The sequence below is a fragment of the Cervus elaphus genome, chromosome 1, assembly GCF_910594005.1.
Source record: "Cervus elaphus chromosome 1, mCerEla1.1, whole genome shotgun sequence".
NCBI lineage: Eukaryota > Metazoa > Chordata > Mammalia > Artiodactyla > Cervidae > Cervus > Cervus elaphus.
The window spans coordinates 48,692,031-48,711,750 of NC_057815.1; the positions used below are offsets into that span (position 1 = coordinate 48,692,031).

Genomic DNA, 19,720 nt, shown 5'->3' on the forward strand with positions numbered 1-19,720 from the left:
AGCAGCAGTCCTCTCCTAGGAAAAGGCAGGTCCCTCCCTTTTCTGCAGTGAGAAGGTCCAGGGCTCACCTATTTTGTAGGGCCACAGAAGCTAATGAGTTAATTTGTCTTTGGACTGAAACAAGGGCTCCACTACCTGCTCCATGTCTTCATTAAGTTCTTGGGACAGCTTGTAGTAAAAATGGGCCAAGGTCGAGATGTCCCCAATCCCGGTGCCTAGGGCTGCTGCTGTGCCAGTCCCAATCAGGAGGGGGGATATGACAGCTCGTCCTTTCCTGAGGGAAAGTTCCCCTTGGGGGTAGACTGTTTGTTCTACCTCTTCTTCTTTGAGGAATGTTAGACCTGGGGTCAGGAAGACCAAGATGCAAGGTCCAAGGGAGTCCAGGGGGAGACATGAATATGCATAGGTCCTGCAGAGAATGAAGAGTCCCTGTTTGGTGCAATTATTTGTGCTGTTCCAGAGAACCCAAGTGGAACAGAAGGAGGGAGCGGAGTTTGTAAGACCAGCGTAGTTGGGACTAGAGTAGTTGATACAGGTTTGAAGAGGCTGAGAGTAGGACATTGTCAGAGACTGGCCCAATGAGTTGTGTAGTTTTTTGTTGGGAAGGGGAGGTATACTTGCCCTGTGATAGCCAGGTTGAGGGTAAGGGAATTGCTATGTGTGGTGAGGGAGACAGTGACATGCATATCCAACACTGGGATGTGTATTGTGTGTACTGGAAGAATTGGAAAGAAGAGTTGAGAAGGCAGGTAAGGTGTAGGTTGCCAGAGGGAGGTTTTAGAAGAGGCCATAATTGGGAAAGGAGGTCTAGGCATTTATAAGTTTCAGGGGTCGCCTATAACTAGGAAATTATGTTCTTTATGACTTGTTCTTGTTTCTTTTCCCCAATTTTGATCTAGTACCCTGCCCCCATCTGAGTACCCCCAATGGGTAATGGGATAGAAAAATGTTTCTTCCATTGGGCTTATGGCAGGTGCTCATGAAACTCCCTCTCTTTTGTACTTTACCAGTGAGTAGGGATTTGGACTTCCCCCCCACTGAGGTTCATGGTGCATGATCTTGGAGCCATATTATAACATAAGGAATGAACATAAGAATAAATGTCTGAGCAGGGGCAGGGAGTAGCCAGAAGACTGGGGAGTGCAGCAAGGATAAGGAACGGGGGAGTCATGGGGCTGTTAGTTAGGCAGTGCAGAGGAAGTAGCACCCTAGGAGTAGAACACAGCTAACAATGTAGGCAATACGGACGAAAAGACGAAGGATAGGTGACCAGTCCTGAGGGGAGACAGTTACTAGGCCTATAGCAAGGACTAAGATTAAGAGTGCAGTTGTAGTTAGAAAGATGGGGAGAGGCCAGTCAGGGCAAGGGGCAGAAGGCCCCAAGTTGGTGGTTGCTTGAATCTGAGGAGGAACAGTGTTCATTAGGATGTAGAATGATGTAGAGAATGAGAGTAAAGAAATCAATTTCACCTGGAGTCAGGTTGTAGAAGGTTCGCTGAAGCCACAGTTGAGACACCAATGTGGTCAGGTCTTTGAAGGAGGTTCCTGTCGGGGCGCTGGTCCAGAGGTCTTGTAGTAGTTGGGTCAGGAACAGTTGTAGGTTGAAGAGTTTCCAGGTCATTCAGTGTCTTCTTGGATGGTTGACAGAGGTTGTCGCCAGGTGATTTTTAAGGAGGTTGATCCTATGAGGGAGACCTGATAGGGGTCAGTTAAGGAGGGCAGCGCAGGATCGGAGGTTACCTGTTTTAGGCGAGAGAGGTGTATCCAGGGAGTGACCTTCTCAAGTTTAGCTGCAGTTAGGGTAAGGAATATGCATAGATGATTTTGAATGGTCCCTGCCACTTTGGGGTTAGGTCACCCTGGGGATTATCAGACAGATAGACCATGTCCCCTATTTGTAAAGGGGGCTTGGGGGTCAGGGGCGGGCAATTTGTGGTTAATATATTTCCAGATGGCATTGCGGAGTTCCGCCAGCAGAGGGGGATGTAGGAAGCTTGGTATGGGAGGAGGTTCAGGGGGAAGTCCAGGAGGGAGCATGGGCCTTCCATACGTCACTTGAAAGGGACTCAGCCCTAGGGGCTTTCTGGGCAAAGCGCGTACTCTGAGGAGAACAATTGGCAAAAGTTTAGTCCAATCCAGATGTACCTCAAGGGTTAGTTTGGTAAGAGTTTCTTTGATTATTCTATTCATCCTTTCTACCTTTCCTGAGGACTGGGGACACTATGGAATGTGAAATTTCCAGGGTATCTGTAAGAATACCTGTAAGATTGTAAAAATCTGTAAAAAAAAAAAAAAAAATCTGTAAGATTGGACAAGTTGTTGGGTGACCTTGAACGTAAATTCCGGGCCATTATCAGACTGTAGGGATGAAGGCAGACCAAATCTGGGGATAATTTCTGTGAGGAGGATTTGGGCCACGGTGTGGGCTCTTTTGTTTGTAGTGGGAAATGCTTCTACCCATCCCAAAAAGGTGTCCACAAGGACCAGGAGGTATCTGACTCTTCAAACCAGGGGCATATGAGTAAAGTCTATCTGCCATTCCTGTGCTGAGAAGCTGCCTTGCATTTGATGGGTTGGAAAGGATGTCAGTTTAAGGTTGGAATTGGGATTAGTACATTGACATGTTTGACAGGAGCGGGTAAGGTTATCTAAATATTGTTGGTCAGCAGTGGATATGGGGAAGTGGTTATGGAGGAACTGTTGGAGTGTTTTGGACAAGGAATGAAAGAGTGAGTATAGATAAAAGAGGATTTCTCTGGTGGTGGGAGGGTCGGATGGAGTCAGGGCTAAGATGACAGGGGACTGGAGGGAAGGATGGGACAGGGCTATCTCCTTTGCCTTCTGGTCTGCAGCATTGTTGTAGGCTGATATGAGACTTCCCTTTTGATGTCCCCTACATGGCGGCTTTGTTTGGTAAGAGTGCTGCCTCTAGAAGTTTGTGGATCTGGTCTGAATTAATAATGGGGGATCCCTTTTCGGTTAGGAAACCTCTTTCTCTCCATATTAGGATGTTTGAGTGAAGTATGTTATAGGCATATTTGGAGTCTACGTGGATCTTAACCCTTAGATTTTTAGCCAGAGTCAAAGCTCTGATGAGAGCTATCAGTTCTGCCTGTTGGGAGGTGGTGTGAGGTGGCAGAGGTGAAGCTTCAATTGTCTGGGTCCCGTGATTGTGACGAAGGTCCCCTGGATGATGTCATATCCTGCTGTGAAGGGTGGGGATTTTTGAGAGCTGCCATCAGTGAACCAGTGTGGGGTGTCTGGGTCTAGGATAGGCTGATCTATTAAATGTTGGAAGGGGTTTGGGGTAAGATCTCCTGTTAGGCTGCAGCTATGTAGGAGGGGGTCTGTTGTAGAGGATGTGGGTAATAAGCTGGCGGGGTTAAGGGGAGAGCAGGGGGAGAATGAAAGCTGAGGATCGAGGAGAAAAGCTTGTAGGACCTGTACGCTGGAAGGGGGAAGGGAAAGGAAAGCCCGATGTGATAGTAAGTCTCAGAAGGTGTGTGGAGAACAGACTGTTAAAGGGGCATGCCTAGAGAGTTTATTTGCTTCGGGTACAAAGGCTGCAATAGCAGCCTGTATACAGGGAGGCCACCCCTTGGTCACCATGTCCAGCTGTTTTGATAGATAGGCTATGGGAACCCAGGTGTCTCCAGCCTGCTGACATAGAAGTCCTAGGGCCTGTCCTTGGTTGGAATGAGCAAAGAGAAAGAATGGTCTGGTGTGATCTCGCAGGTAGAGAGTTGGCACTCAGAGGAGGCTCTGGGTGAGCTGGCAAATAGGATTGGCCAGTGAGGAAGGGTTAAAGAGGGGCTCATCCAGATATTCTTTAGTTGCTTCATAGAGCGGCTTTGTAATGAGGGAGAAGTTAGGGATCCAGATACGGAAAAAGCTCAGGAGGCCAAGGATAGACAGGAGTTCCCTTTTTGTTTTTGGAAGTGTACAGTTAATTAAGGCCTGGATTCTCTCTAGGGGAATAGTTCTTTGTTGGTGGGATGTGGAGAGCCCCAGGTAGGTGACTTCTGTCTGGGCTATTTGGGCCTTGGATCGGGACACCCAATAACCCCAGGATCCCAGGGCCCCAAGGAGTTTGGCAGTATGTTGGAGGCAGAGTTTTCGAGTTGGGCTTCGAAGGAGGAGATCATCTACGTATTGGAGATGACTCGGGGCTAGGTCGAGTGTCTGTAGGTCCTTTTGTAAAGCCTGTCCAAAAAAGTGGGGGCTGTCTCTGAACCCCTGGGGGAGAACTGTCTGTGTCAGTTGTTGGGAAATGTGAGTCTCGGGGTCTTCTCGGCAAAAAGGGGTTGGGAGAGGGCATGGAGGGGGATGGTGCAAAACGTGTCTTTGAGATCTAATACCGTGAAGTGGGTTGCAGTCAGAGGTATGGCAGACAGAAGGGTGTAAGGATTAGGGACTACCGGGAATGTTGGCATGATGGCCTCATTGATTTTTCACAGATCCTGGACAAGTCTCCAAGAGTTTGATCCCTTTCTTACTGCCAGAATAGGGGTGTTGTGTGGTGAATGGGTAGGAATTAAGATAAAGGCTTGAAGAAGACGGTCTATGATAGGCTTAAGTCCCTCGTGGGCCTCTGGGATGAGAGAGTACTGTTGTTGGGTGGTTATAGTCGAGCGGTCCTTTAGGGAAATGTGGACTGGGGGATGATGTTTGGCTATAGATGGGTGATCAGTGTCCCAGATTTGGGGGTCTACAGTGGGTAGATCCAAGGGAAGGTCAGGCGTGAGGGATAGGGATGGTCCAGGTGCCATCTGCATACAGAATATAGAGACTGTATCAAGATGGGCTATGGTAATAAAGACCCCCATTTTTGATAACAAATCTCTCCCTAGGAGTGCTATCAGGCATTGAGGCATTATGAGGAATGAGTGTATGAGGGTCGATTTTCCAAATTGACAGAGTAATGGAGGGCTGATTTTTGGCCTTAAGGGAACTCCAGAGACCCCCTTGATTGTGAGTTCTGAGTCTTGAGTTGGGCCAGAGTAGGAAGTTAAGAGAAAGAAAGCAGCTTCAGTGTCTACTATAAAGGAGGTCTTTTTTCTGGCCACTACCCCATCTACCCTAAGTTCCGAGCTTGTGTCTGGTACACGGGTCAGGGGCTGGAACCCGGGCCCTGTCATTGGAACAACTCTCATAGGGTTGTGCTGGGGATTTGGGGAGAAGTGGGGATCTCCCCAGGAGCGCCAGGGCGCCCCTGTGGACATTCCACTCTCCAGGTCTGGGAGGTGGTGACCTCCACAGGGGTGTCAGGGTGTCCCTGGGGACAGCCCATCTTCCAGTGTCCCCATTGACCACAGGTTGGGCATGCTTTTGTGGGGGGCTGCAGGTTTGGGCATGCCTTTGCCCAGTGTCCTGACTGGTTGCATCAGAAGCAGAGTCCAGGGTGGCATCTTAACCCCCATTCTGGGATGACTTGGGCCGGGCTGATCTCTTCCCTTAATTGCTGCCGCCAAAAATGCATACTTAGCTTTTCTCTCACAGTCTTTTTCTCTCTTAGCCGCCTCCTCTCTATTATTGAACACCTTGAAGGCTACTTCTAGAAGGTCTCTTTGGGGGAGGTCTCAGGGCCCTTCTCTAGTTGTCAAAGCTTGCATCTAATGTCAGGGGTGGACTGGCTGATAAATTGAACATGAAGGTAGAGTAACCCAGCAGGGGTGGTAATATCTAGGTTGGTATACTTCTGGACTGCCTCTGTGAGGCGTGCCAAGAATAAGGCTGGATTTTCGTCTGCCCCTTGGGTGATTTCCCTGACTTTATCATAATTGACATGGATATGAGTATTTTTCTGCATTCCTTTTAGAAGGCAGGTAATCATATGATTGAATCTCCTGAAACCTGGGTCACCAGGCTGGTAAGTCTAGTGGGGATCTAACTGAGGCACCACCACATCAGCAACTGGGCTATCCCAGTCCTGGTTATGTAAGTGATTGGCATGGGCTTGCGCCACTTGCCAGATACGGTCTTTTTCATCTGGGGTGAGAGTGGCATTTAGGATACAATATATGTCACTTCATGTGAGGTTATAGTTCTGGGAGAGTCTCAAGAATTTTTTTCTGTATCTGGTAGGATTTTCAGAAAATGATACTAACTTTTTTTCTATGTGGCTCATGTCTGACAATGAAAATGGCACATGAAGGGCGGTCCTAAGATGGCGGAGGAATAGGACAGGGAGACCACTTTCTCCCCTACAAATTCATTGAAAGAACATTTGAACGCTGAGCAAATTCCACAGAACAACTTCTGAATGCTGGCAGAGGACATCAGGCACTCAGAAAGGCAGCCTGTTGTCGTCGAAAGGAGGTAGGACATATTTTGTCTTTTATATTTTAAAAGATAAAAAGAGAGACAAGAAACCCTCTCACCAGTGGGTCTGTGGGGAGTTTTGGAATACCAGAGGGCAACATAACCAGGAGGAAAAATAAATAAATAAATAAAACCTACAGATTACATGCCCAATGGCAACTCCCAGCAGAGAAGTAGCCCAGACGCTTGCATCTGCCACCAGCAATCAGGGGCTGAACAGGGAGGCGTGGGCTGCACTGCTTAGGGTAACTGGGCCTGAATGCCCTGAGGGGAATCTAAGGGAACTAATGTGAGATAGCAACCCAAACTGTGGGATAGCCAGAGAGAGAGAAGAAAAAGAGAGAGAGAGAGAACTATCCCACAAAAAGCCCTAACCTGAGGCACTGCCAGGCCCGCTAACAGAACAGGGGACTAAGTGAATACCAGAGGAGAGCTAGCCGGCTGTGGACCGGCCCAACCCCCACCGGAGGCATGGAGGCAGGTGGGGGGCAGCCAGAGCCAGAAAGGGGCAATCTCGGCCCCAGAGATGGCATCCTCTACCAAACTGTGAGCAGGCTCCCAGTTGCTAACCAACACTTTTTGGGATTCTGGACGGTTGACATCCGCCGGGAGGGTTGCAGCCAGAGACCAGCTCTCCAGAGGAGACAGACACATGGCACACCTGAGACGGGTGCGCCTGCTGCCACCCAGGAAGCCGAGTGGTTGGGACCAGGGAGGTGATAAGACTCACCGCCCACCTGGTGCTTGCCAAGCACCTGGTCGCCTGAGCTGCTCAGACCTGGGAAGGGCACAAAACGCAGGCCCAACTGAGTCTGCACCTTTGTGGAGTAATGGAGAACCTGCACCTGAGCAGCTTAGACCTGCGAAGTGCACGCAACCCAAGGCCCGCCTCAGACAGTTCCCTGGCAGAGCAACCTAGAGCCTGAGAAGTGTAGACTGAGAAAGCACACACGTCAAGAGCAGGGCCAAACCCAGTGTGCCCGAGACACTGCAAGCGCACCCCACACACCAGTGATATTTGTTTGCAGTGTTCCTCCCTCCCCACAGCACGACTGAACAGGTGAGCCTAAATGTGTGACCACCTTTGCCCCCTTGTGTCAGGGCGGAAATTAGACACTGAAGAGACCAGCAAACAGAAGAAGCTAAAATAAACAGAGGGAACTGCTTTGGAAGTGACAGGTGCAACAGGTTAAAACCCTGTACTTAGCACTGACTACATTGGAAGGGGCCTATAGATCTTGAGAAGTATAAGCCAGATCAAGGAACTATCTGAAACTGAACTGAACCCACACTGCCCGCAACAGCTCCAGATAAATTCCTAGATGTATTTTTATTATTATCATTTAAAAATTTTTTTTTATTTTTAAGTTCTTTATTACCCCTTTAATTCATTTTTATAACCTATTATTACCTTGCAAAAAAAAAAAAGACTCTATTTTTAAAGCAAACTTCATATATATATATGTATATATATATATATATAATAATTTTTGTTACTTTGTATGGTTTTTTTAAGATTGTATTTTTGAGAGTCTAACCTCTACTCTAGATTTTTAATCTTTGCTTTCTGGTATTTGTTACCAATTTTTGTACCTTTAAGAATCCAATCTTCAGTACCCATTTTTACTTAGGAGTGTGATTACTGGCTTGATTACTCTCTCCCCCCCTTTGATTCTCCTTTTTCTCCTCCCTCCCCCTTCTCTTCTCTACCCAATGCTGTGAATCTCTTTGTGTGTTCTGGGATGTGGAGGACACTTAGGGAACGGATTATGGGCTAGATCTGTCTCTCTCCTTTTGATTCCCCCTTTTCTGCTCCTGGTCACCTCTATTTCCTTCCTCCCTCTTCTCAATGTAACTGTGGGAACCTCTCTGAGGGGTCCAGACTGTGGAGCGAACATAGGGAATTGATTACTGACCAGCTTGCTCTCTCTCCTTTTGATTCCCCCTCTTCTCCTCCTGGTCACCTCTATCTCCCTCCTCTCTCTTCTCTTCTCCATGTAACTCTGTGAACCTCTCCGGTTCACTCACAGTGTGAGTGTGTCCCTCACTGTAGAGAATCTTTTCATCATTAACCTAGATGTTTTATCATCAGTGCTGTATGGATGGAGAAGTCTTGAGGCTACTGTAAGAATAAGACTGAAAACCAGAGGCAGGAGGTTTAAGTCCAAAACCTGAGAACACCAGAGAACTCCTGACTCCAGGGAACATTAATCAATAAGAGCTCATCCAAAAGCCTCCATACCTGCACTGAAACCAAGCTCCACCCAAGAGCCAACAAGTTCCAGAGCAAGACATACCACGCAAATTCCCCAGCAACACAGGAACATACCCTGAGCTTCAATATACAGGCTGCCCAAACTCACACCAAACCCATAGACATCTCAAAACTCACTACTGGACATTTCATCGCTCTCCAGAGAGAAGAGATCCAGCTCCACCCATCAGAACACCGACACAAGCTTCCCTAACCAGGAAACTGTGACAAGCCACCCGTCCAACCCCACCCACAGTGAGGACCCTCCACAATAAAGGGGAACCACAAACTGCCAGAATACAGAAAGGCCACCACAAACACAGCAATCTAAACGAAATGAAAAAGCAGAGAAATACTCAGCAGGTAAAGGAACATGATAAATGCCCACCAAACCAAACAAAAGAGGAGGAGATGGGGGTCTACCTGAAAAAGAATTTAGAATAATGATAGTAAAAATGATCCAAAATCTTGAAAACAAAATGGAGTTACAGATAAATAGCCTGGAGACAAGAATTGAGAAGATGCAAGAAATGTTTAACAAGGACGTAGAAGAAATAAAAAAGAGTCAGTCAATAATGAATAATGCAATGAATGAGATCAAAAACACTCTGGAGGGAACCAACAGTAGAATAATGGAGGCAGAAGATAGAATAAGTGAGGTAGAAGATAGAATGGTAGAAATAAATGAAGCAGAGAGGAAAAAAGAATTAAAAGAAATGAGGACAAGCTCAGGGACCTCTGGGACAATGTGAAACGCCCCAACATTAGAATCATAGGAGTCCCAGAAGAAGAAGACAAAAAGAAAGGCCATGAGAAAATACTCGAGGAGATAATAGCTGAAAACTTCCCTAAAATGGGGAAGGAAATAGCCACCCAAGTCCAAGAAACCCAGAGAGTCCCAAACAGGATAAACCCAAGGCGAAACACCCCAAGACACATATTAATCAAATTAACAAAGATCAAACACAAAGAACAAATACTAAAAGCAGCAAGGGAGAAACAACAAATAATACACAAAGGGATTCCCATAAGGATAACAGCTGATCTATCAATAGAAACCCTCCAGGCCAGAAGGGAATGGCAGGACATACTGAAAGTAATGAAAGAGAATAACCTACAACCTAGATTACTATACCCAGCAAGGATCTCATTCAGATATGAAGGAGAATTCAAAAGCTTTACAGACAAGCAAAAGCTGAGAGAATTCAGCACCACCAAACCAGCTCTTCAACAAATGCTAAAGGATCTTCTCTAGACAGGAAACACAGAAAGGTTGTATAAACGTGAACCCAAAACAACAAAGTAAATGTCAACGGGACCACACCTATCAATAATTACCTTAAATGTAAATGGGTTGAATGCCCCAACCAAAAGACAAAGATTGGCTGAATGGATACAAAATCAAGACCCCTATATATGCTGTCTACAAGAGACCCACCTCAAAACAAGAGACACATACAGACTAAAAGTGAAGGGCTGGAAAAAGATATTTCACGCAAACGGAGACCAAAAGAAAGCAGGAGTCGCAATACTCATATCAGATAAAATAGACTTTCAAATAAAGGATGTGAAAAGAGACAAAGAAGGACACTACATAATGATCAAAGGATCAATCCAAGAAGAAGATATAACAATTATAAATATATATGCACCCAACATAGGAGCACCGCAATATGTACGGCAAACGCTAACGAGTATGAAAGAGGAAATTAATAGTAACACAATAATAGTGGGAGACTTTAATACCCCACTCACAACTATGGATAGATCAACTAAACAGAAAATTAACAAGGAAACACAAACCTTAAATGACACAATGGACCAGCTAGACCTAATTGATATCTATAGGACATTTCACCCCAAAACAATCAACTTCACCTTTTTCTCAAGTGCACACGGAACCTTCTCCAGGATAGATCACATCCTGGGCCATAAATCTGGTCTTGGAAAATTCAAAAAAATTGAAATCATTCCAGTCATCTTTTCTGACCACAGTGCAGTAAGATTAGATCTCAATTACAGGGGGAAAAAATGTTAAAAATTCAAACATATGGAGGCTAAATAACACGCTTCTGAATAACCAACAAATCATAGAAGAAATCAAGAAAGAAATCAAAATATGTATAGAAATGAATGAAAATGAAAACACAACAACCCAAAACCTATGGGACACTGTAAAAGCAGTGCTAAGGGGAAGGTTCATAGCATTATAGGCTTACATCAAGAAACAAGAAAAAAGCCAAATAAATAACCTAACTCTACACCTAAAGCAATTAGAGAAGGAAGAAATGAAGAACCCCAGAGTTAGCAGAAGGAAAGAAATCTTAAAAATTAGGGCAGAAATAAATGCAAAAGAAACTAAAGAGACCATAGCAAAAATCAACAAAGCTAAAAGCTGGTTTTTTGAAAAAATAAACAAAATTGACAAACCATGAAGTGAAGTAAGCCAGAAAGATAAAGAACATTACAGCATACTAACACATATATATGGAATTTAGAAAGATGGTAATGATAACCCTATATGCAAAACAGAAAAGGAGACACAGAAGTACAGAACAGACTTTTGAACTCTGTGGGAGAAGGTGAGGGTGGGATGTTTTGAAAGAACAGCATGTATACTATCTATGGTGAAACAGATCACCAGCCCAGGTGGGATGCATGAGACAAGTGCTCGGGCCTGGTGCACTGGGAAGACCCAGAGGAATCGGGTGGAGAGGGAGGTGGGAGGGGGGATCAGGATGGGGAATACGTGTAAATCTATGGCTGATTCATATCAATGTATGACAAAACCCACTGGGGAAAAAAAATAAATAAAGGAGAAAAAAAAAAAAGAAATCAAAATGTGCATCGAAATGAATGAAAATGAACACACAACAACCCAAAACCTATGGGACACAGTAAAAGCAGTGCTAAGAGGAAGGTTCATAGCAATACAGGCTTACCTCAAGAAACAAGAAAAAAGTCAAATAAATAACCTAATTCTACACCTAAAGCAACTAGAGAAGGAAGAAATGAAGGACCCCAGGGTTAGTAGAAGGAAAGAAATCTTAAAAATTAGGGCAAAAATAAATGCAAAAGAAACAAAAGAGACCATAGCAAAAATCAACAAAGCTAAAAGCTGGGTCTTCGAGAGGATAAATAAAATAGACAAACCATTAGCCAGACTCCTCAAGAAACAAAGGGAGAAGCATCAAATCAACATAATTAGAAATGAAAATAGAGAAATCACAACAGACAACACAGAAAGACAAAGGATCATGAGAGATTACTATCAGCAACTCTATGCCAATAAAATTGTCACCTTGGAAGAAATGGACAAATTCTTAGAAAAGTATAACTTTCCAAAACTGAACCAGGAAGAAATAGAAGATCTTAACAGACTCATCACAAGCATGGAAATCGAAACTATAATCAGAAATCTTCTAGCAAACAAAAGCCCAGGACCAGACGGCTTCACAGCTGAATTCTACCAAAAATTTAGAGAAGAGCTAACACCTATCCTACTCAAACTCTTCCAGAAAATTGCAGAGGAAGGTAAACTTCCAACCTCATTCTATGAGGCCACCATCACCCTAGTACCAAAACCACACAAAGATGCCACAAAAGAAGAAAACTACAAGCCAATATCACTGATGAACATAGATGCAAAAAACCTTAACAAAATTCTAGCAAACAGAATCCAACAAAATTTTAAAAAGATCATACATCATGACCAAGTGGGCTTTATCCCAGGGATGCAAGGATTCTTCAATATCTGCAAATCAATCAATGTAATACACCCATTAACAAATTGAAAGCTAAAACCCGTACAATTATCTCAATAGATGCAGAGAAAGCCTTTGACAAAATTCAACATCCATTTATGATAAAAAACCCTCCAGAAAGCAGGAATAGAAGGAACATACCTCTACATAATAAAAGCTATATATGACAAACCCACAGCAAACATTATCCTCAATGGTGAAAAATTGAAAGCATTTACCCTAAAGTCAGGAACAAGACAAGGGTGCCCACTCTCACCACTACTATTTTTTCAGCATAGTTTTGGAAGTTTTGGCCACAGCAATCAGAGCAGAAAAAGAAATAAAGGGAATCCAGATTGGAAAAGAAAAAGTAAAACTCTCACTGTTTGCAGATGACATGATCCTCTACATAGAAAACCCTAAAGACTACACCAGAAAATTACTAGAGCTTAATGAATATAGTAAAGTTGCAGGATATAAAATTAACACACAGAAATCCCTTGCATTCCTATACACCAGTGAGAAAACAGAAAGAGAAATTAAGGAAACAATTCCATTCACCATTGCAATGAAAAAAATAAAATACTTAGGAATAAATCTACCTAAAGAAACAAAAGACCTATATACGTTCAGTTCAGTTCAGTCGCTCAGTCGTGTCCGACTATAAAACACTGATGAAAGAAATCAAAGACGACACAAATAGATGGAGAAATATACCATGTTCATGGATCGGAAGAATCAATATAGTGAAAATGAGTATACTATGCAAAGCAATCTATAGATTCAGTGCAATCCCTATCAAGCTACCAATGGTATTTTTCAGAGAATTAAAATAAATAATTTCACAATTTGTATGGAAATACAAAAAACCTCGAAGAGCCAAAGTAATCTTGAGCAAGAAAATGGAACTGGAGGAATCAATGTGCCTGACTTAAGGCTATATTACAAAGCCACAGTCATCAAGACACTATGGTACTGGCACAAAGACAGAAACATAGATCAATGGAACAAAATAGAAAGCCCAGAGATATATCCACGCACCTATGGACACCTTATCTTTGACAAAGGAGGCAAGAATATACAATGGAAAAAAGACAATCTCTTTAACAAGTGGTGCTGGGAAAACTGGTCAACCACTTGTAAAAGAATGAAACTAGAACACTTTCTAACACCATACACAAAAAAAAAACTCAAAATGGATTAAAGATCTAAATGTAAGACCAGAAACTATAAAACTTCTAGAGGAAAACATAGGCAAAACACTGTCTGATGTAAATCATAGCAGGATCCTCTATGACCCACCTCCCAGAGTAATGGAAATAAAAGCAAAAATAAACAAATGGGACCTAATGAAACTTAAAAGCTTTTGCACAACGAAGGAAACTCTAAGCAAGGTGAAAAGACAGCCTTCAGAATGGGAGAAAATAGTAGCAAATGAAGCAACAAAGAATTAATCTCAAAAATATACAAGCAACTCCTGCAGCTCAATTCCAGAAAAATAAGTGATCCAATCAAAAAATGGGCCAAAGATCTAAACAGACATTTCTCCAAAGAAGACATACAGATGGCTAACAAACACATGAAAAGATGCTCAACATCAGTCATTACCAGAAAAATGCAAATCAAAACCACAATGAGGTAACATCTCACACTGGTCAGAATGGCTGCTATCCAGAAGTTTACAAACAATAAATGCTGGAGAGGGTGTGGAGAAAAGGGAACCCCCTTACACTGTTAGTGGGAATGCAAACTAGTACAGCCACTATGGCGAACAGTGTGGAGATTCCTTTAAAAACTGGAAATAGAACTGCCATATGATCCAGCAATTCCACTGCTGGGCATACACTCCTAGGAAACCAGAATGAAAGAGACACATATACCCCAATGTTCATAACAGCACCGTTTATAATAGCCAGGACATGGAAGCAACCTAGATGTCCATTGGCAGACGAATGTATAAGAAAGCTGTGGTACATATACACAATGGAATATTCAGTTCAGTTCAGTCACTCATTTGTGTCCGACTCTTTGCGACCCCATGAATCGCAGCACACCAGGCCTCCCTGTCCATCGCCAACTCCCAGAGTCTACCCAAACCCATGCCCATCGAGTCGGTGATGCCATCCAGCCATCTCATCCTCTGTCGTCACCTTCTCCTCGTGCCCCCAATCCCTCCCAGCATTTGGGTCTTTTCCAATGAGTCAACTCTTCGCATGAGGTGGCCATAATTCCATGGAGTTGTGGAATATTACTCACCCATTAAAAAGAATACATTTGAATCAGTTCTAATGAGGTGGATGAAACTAGAGCCTATTATACAGAGTGAAGTAAGTCAGAAAGAAAAACACCAATACAGTATATTAACACATACACATGGAATTTAGAAAGATGGTAACGATAACCCTGTATGCAAGACAGCAAAAGAGACACAGATGCATAGAACAGTCTTTTAGACTCTGTGGGAGAAGGGAAGGGTGGGATGATTTGACACAATAGCATTGAAACATGTATGTTATTATATGTGAAACAGATTGCCATTCCGGTTTTGATGCATGAGACAGGGTGCTCAGGGCTGGTGCACTGGGATGACCCAGAGGAATGGGATGGGGAGGGAAGTGGGAGGGGTGTTCAGGATGGGGAACACATGTACACACATGGCTGATTCATATCAAAAACCACTACAATATTGTAAACTACTTAGCCTCCTATTAAAATAAATAATTTTTTTTAATTGGAAATAAAAAAAAATAAAATGACACATGGACTTGGGTGGGGCCCTCTTGTCCTGCCACTTCTCTCAGGGGAAACGTGTTGGGTACGTGACTATGTGGGGAGAGGGGGAGGGAATGGGGCAGAGGGAGTTGGGGAGATGGGGTAGCAGGGTCGAGGGGGAGTCAGACAAGGTTTGGGGTCAGTAGGTGAGTTGGATGAGAGGGAAGGAGAGGGTTGGTAGGGTGGTGGGTAGGGAGGGGGCTTGTCCGTGGGGTTGAACTCTGGGGGTGTGAAAGGTTGCAGTTGGCTGTTAATTGAAGAAGAGCCCTTTTGCTTGGGAGGCAAGGTGTATAGAAGGACCTCATGGGTGGAAAGGGCTTTGCATAGGGAGGGCCTGCTCTGAAGGGCCCAAAAGGCTTGAGCATATGGGACCTCCAACAACTTGCCATTCTGTTTAAGGAAGTTGGTGGGATTTTGAAGAATATTAAAGTCAAATGTGCCAAATTCAGGCCAGCGGTCTTGATTGTCTAATTGGTATTGAGGCCAGATCTGTATACAGAGTTGTTTTAAGTGGTTAGCTTTGAGTTCAGTGAGTAAGAGCAATTTGAGATTTTTGAGAACATAGGCCAGAGGGGAATCTTTTGGGACAGATCGGCCAGACCCCATAATTGAAAGGCAAGCAGAGGCTCCTATTGGGAGTTCAAGTCGTCACCCGTAGTCACAATAGGAGTTATGAGAACAGAGCTCTGTGTCGAGGTGGAACATCCTCCACCATTTTACCTACAGAGTGGCCCTAGACCGGGGTTCCCTGCGACACAGAGAGGACTGAGTTCTAGGGCGCCTCTAGAACACGGTCAGGATCTTACCTTAATCTAGGGGGCGGCTTGAGTGGAGTGTTGCATGTAGAGTGGTTGAATGGCAAGAGTTCCCTATTCCGGAGGTTGTCAGAGAGAGAGAGAAAGGGGGTAGAGCCGAGACCTGGGGCTATGCAAAGTACCAATAAAGCCTTAGAAAAAGGCTTGTACTGTTCACAAAGGCACTAGGCATCCCTGAGGGGATCTTGTGAGCCCTGGAAGAAAGGAGCTCTGCAGGTGTTCAGGCTCCCAGACTCCAGGAAAAAGGAAAACAATAGAGGGAGGAAGAGAGAGAGAGAGAGAAAGGAGACAGGTGTCTCGCTCTCTCCCAGATTTCGGGTTTCAGCAGCAAGAATGTAAGGTATAGTTCGGGCCAAGGCAGAAAAGAAGGAGAGACGACCACAACGAAAGTAGGTTACCTTTATTCAGGCAAGGAGGGGCGACAGTCAGCCTAAGGACCAGGTTGAGCGCAAGAGGGATCAGGGAGGCTTCATATTTAAAGGGAGGTTTGTGGAAGCGATAAGGGAAACGTTAGTCAGGTGGGATGTTTGGGGTACTCTTTAGTTGAGATGGCATTTGTAGTTGGGCAGGGGGTGATAAGTCTTCTGGCAGGGGTGATAAATCTTGGCAGATGTAGGGGGTGGAAGGTTTCAGAACAGGGGGTGATAAGTCCCCTGGGCAGGAGGTGATAAGTCTCAGATAGATACAACCGGCCTGGAGCATCAGGGCGGGACCTAAAGTTCGGTTTTGTTTTCTCTGAAGTTAGATGATTCAGCAAGGGCCTTTGACACTGCTTCACTGCCTGTTTTTTGTAAATAGTGTTATTGGAACACAGCCATTCTCAGCAGCCAGCCTCATCTGCCTATGTAGTGTTTCTGATAACTTTTGTACCACGAGAGTAAGGTTCAGTGGTTATAATGGAGAATGTATGGCTCTCAAAGCCAAATATATTTACTACCTGACTCGTTACGGGAGAAAAAAAATTTTTTTTGCTAACCTCTGATCCTGACAATTCACCCAGAATTATCATCAGTATCCTGAGTGCAAAAATTTTCACCTTCATCAAATCCCCTAATCCATTGCTTCTCAAATTTAAATGTACATATAGACTACCTGGGGGTCTTGTTAAAAATGCAGATTCTGATTCAGTAGGTCTACAGTGAGGCCTGAGATGATGCATTTCTCATAAATATCAAGGTGATACCAGTATTGCTAGTCCCTACATCAAAATGATCACCACAATGTCTAGTTAAATGTCCATCACCACACCTAGATAAGATTTTTTTCTTGTGATGAGACTTAAGATTTACTCTCTTAGCAACTTTTAAATATGAAATACAGTATTTTAAACTATATAAACAACTGACTGTTTAGCACAGAGAATTCTATGCAATAGTCTATAATGACCTATATGGAAAAAGAATCTTAAAAAAAAGTAGATATATGTATATGTATAACTGATTCACTTTGCTGTTCACCTGAAACTAGCACATTATAAATCAACTATACTCCAATGAAAAGTAAAATAAAATAATAAAAATAAGCTATAGTCACCATGCTTTATTTGACATCTCCAGGACTTATTTATTTCATAATTGGAAGTTTGTACCTTTTGACTACCTTCACCCATTTCACTTGATCTTGATCCACATTGCCTCTGGCAACCACCAATATGTTCTCTGTATCTGTGAGTTCCTGTTTTCATATTCATTTTCTAGATTCCATATATAATGAGATCATATTGTGTTTGTCTTTTTCTGTCTGGCTTATTTCACTTAGCATAATGCCCTCAGGGTTCACCCATGTTGTCACAAATGGAGGAATTTTCTTCTTTTCTGTGGCTAAATAATATTCTGTTGTTTTATATGTATATTTTATTTATCCATTCATTGACTGATGGACATGTAGATTGTTTCCATGTCTTGGTTATTGTAAATAATGCTGCAGTGAACACAGGGGTGCAGATATCTTTTTCAAATTAGTGTTTTCATTTCCTTTGGATAAATACCCAGAAGTAGAATTGCTGGATTACATGGTAATTTGATGGGGGTTTGTAACGTTGTTCAGGAGGCAGTGAGCAAAACATCCCCAAGAAAAAGAAATGCAAGGAGGCAAAATGGTTGTCTGAGGAGGCCTTGCAAATAGCTGAAAAAAGAAGAGAAATGAAAGGCAAAGGAGACGAAGAACAATATACCCACCTGAATTCAGAGTTCCAAAGAATAGCAAGGAGAGATAAGAAAGCCTTCCTAAGTGAACAGTGCAAAGAAATAGGGGAAAACAATAGAATGGGAAATACTAGAGATCTCTTCAAGAGAATTAGAAATATCAAGGGAACATTTCGTGCAAATATGGGCACAATAAAGGACAGAAATGATATGGACCTAACAGAAACAGAAGATATTAAGAAAAGATGCCAAGAATACCCAGAAGAAATATACAAAAAAAGATCTTCATGACCCAGATAACCACGATGTTGTGATCACTCACTTAGAGCCAGACATCTTGGAGTACGAAGTCAAGTGGGCCTTAAGAAGCATCACTATGATCAAAGAGGGTGGAGGTGGTGGAATTCCAGCTGAGCTGTTTCAAATCCTAAAAAATGATGCTGTAAAGTGCTGCATTCAATATGGAAGCAAATTTGGAAAACTCAGCAGTGGCCACCGGCCTGGGAAAGGTCAGTTTTCATTCCAACCCCAAAGAAAGGCAATGCCAAAGAATGTTCAAACTACCTCACAGTTACACTCATTTCACATGCTAGCAAAGTAATGCTCAAAATTCTCCAAGCCAGGCTTCAACAGTACATGAACTGAGAACTTCCAGATGTTCTAGCTGGTTTTAGAAAAGGCAGAGGAACCAGAGATCAAATTACCAACGTCTGCTGGATCATAGAAAAAGCAAGAGAATTCCAGAAGAACATCTATTTCTGCTTCATTGACTATGCTAAAGCATTTGACTGTGTGGAGCTCAACAAGCTGTGGAAAATTCTTAGAGATGGGAATACCAGACAACCTTACCTGCTTCCTGAGAAACCTGTGTGCAGGTCCAGAAGCAGCAGTTAGAAGCAAACATGGAACAACAGACTGGTTCCAAATTGGGAAAGGAGTACGTTAAGGCTGTATATTGTCACCATGCTTATTTAACTTTTATGCAGAGTAAATCATGAGAAATGCCAGACTATAGGAAGCACAAGTTGGAATCAAGATTTCAGGGAGAGTGCTCGCTTTGGCAGCACATATACTAAAATTGGAACGATACAGAGAAGATTAGCATGGCCCCTGCGCAAGGATGACATGCAAATTCGTGAAGTGTTCCATACTTTTTCTTCTCCTGTACCTCCCCAGGCAGCCTGGGGAAAGTGGTTGGCTCAGGGCTTGACAGAAGGAAGACAAATAAATACTGTATTAATAAGAAAAAAAAAAAAAAGATTGCAGGGAGAAATAGCAATAACCTCAGATATACAGATGACACCACCTTTATGACAGAAAGTGAAGAGAAACTAAAGAGTCTCTTGATGAAAGTGAAAGAGGAGAGTGAAAAGCTGGCTTAAAACTCAACTTTCAAAAAACTAAGATCATGGCATCTGGTCCCATCACTCATAGCAAATAGATGGGGAAGCAATGGAAACAGTGACAGACTTTTCTTGGGTTCCAAAATCGCTGCAATTTGTGACTGCATCTATGAAATTAAAAGATGCTTGCTCCTTGGAAGAAAAGCTATGACAAACCTAGACAGCATATTAAAAAGTAGAAACATCACTTTCCCAACCAAGGTCGATCTAGTCAAAGCTATGGTTTCTTCAGTAGTCATGTACAGATGTGAGAGTTGGACCATAAAGA

General features: G+C 43.4%; 1 non-coding gene across 1 annotated transcript; it reads left to right on the forward strand.

Annotated features, from left to right (window-relative positions):
- The first annotated feature begins 19,097 nt into the window (after positions 1–19,097).
- Positions 19,098–19,204, forward strand: LOC122703903. Its single transcript, XR_006343651.1, has one exon. It is a non-coding gene; the product is annotated as a U6 spliceosomal RNA (small nuclear RNA).
- The last annotated feature ends 516 nt before the right edge of the window (positions 19,205–19,720 follow it).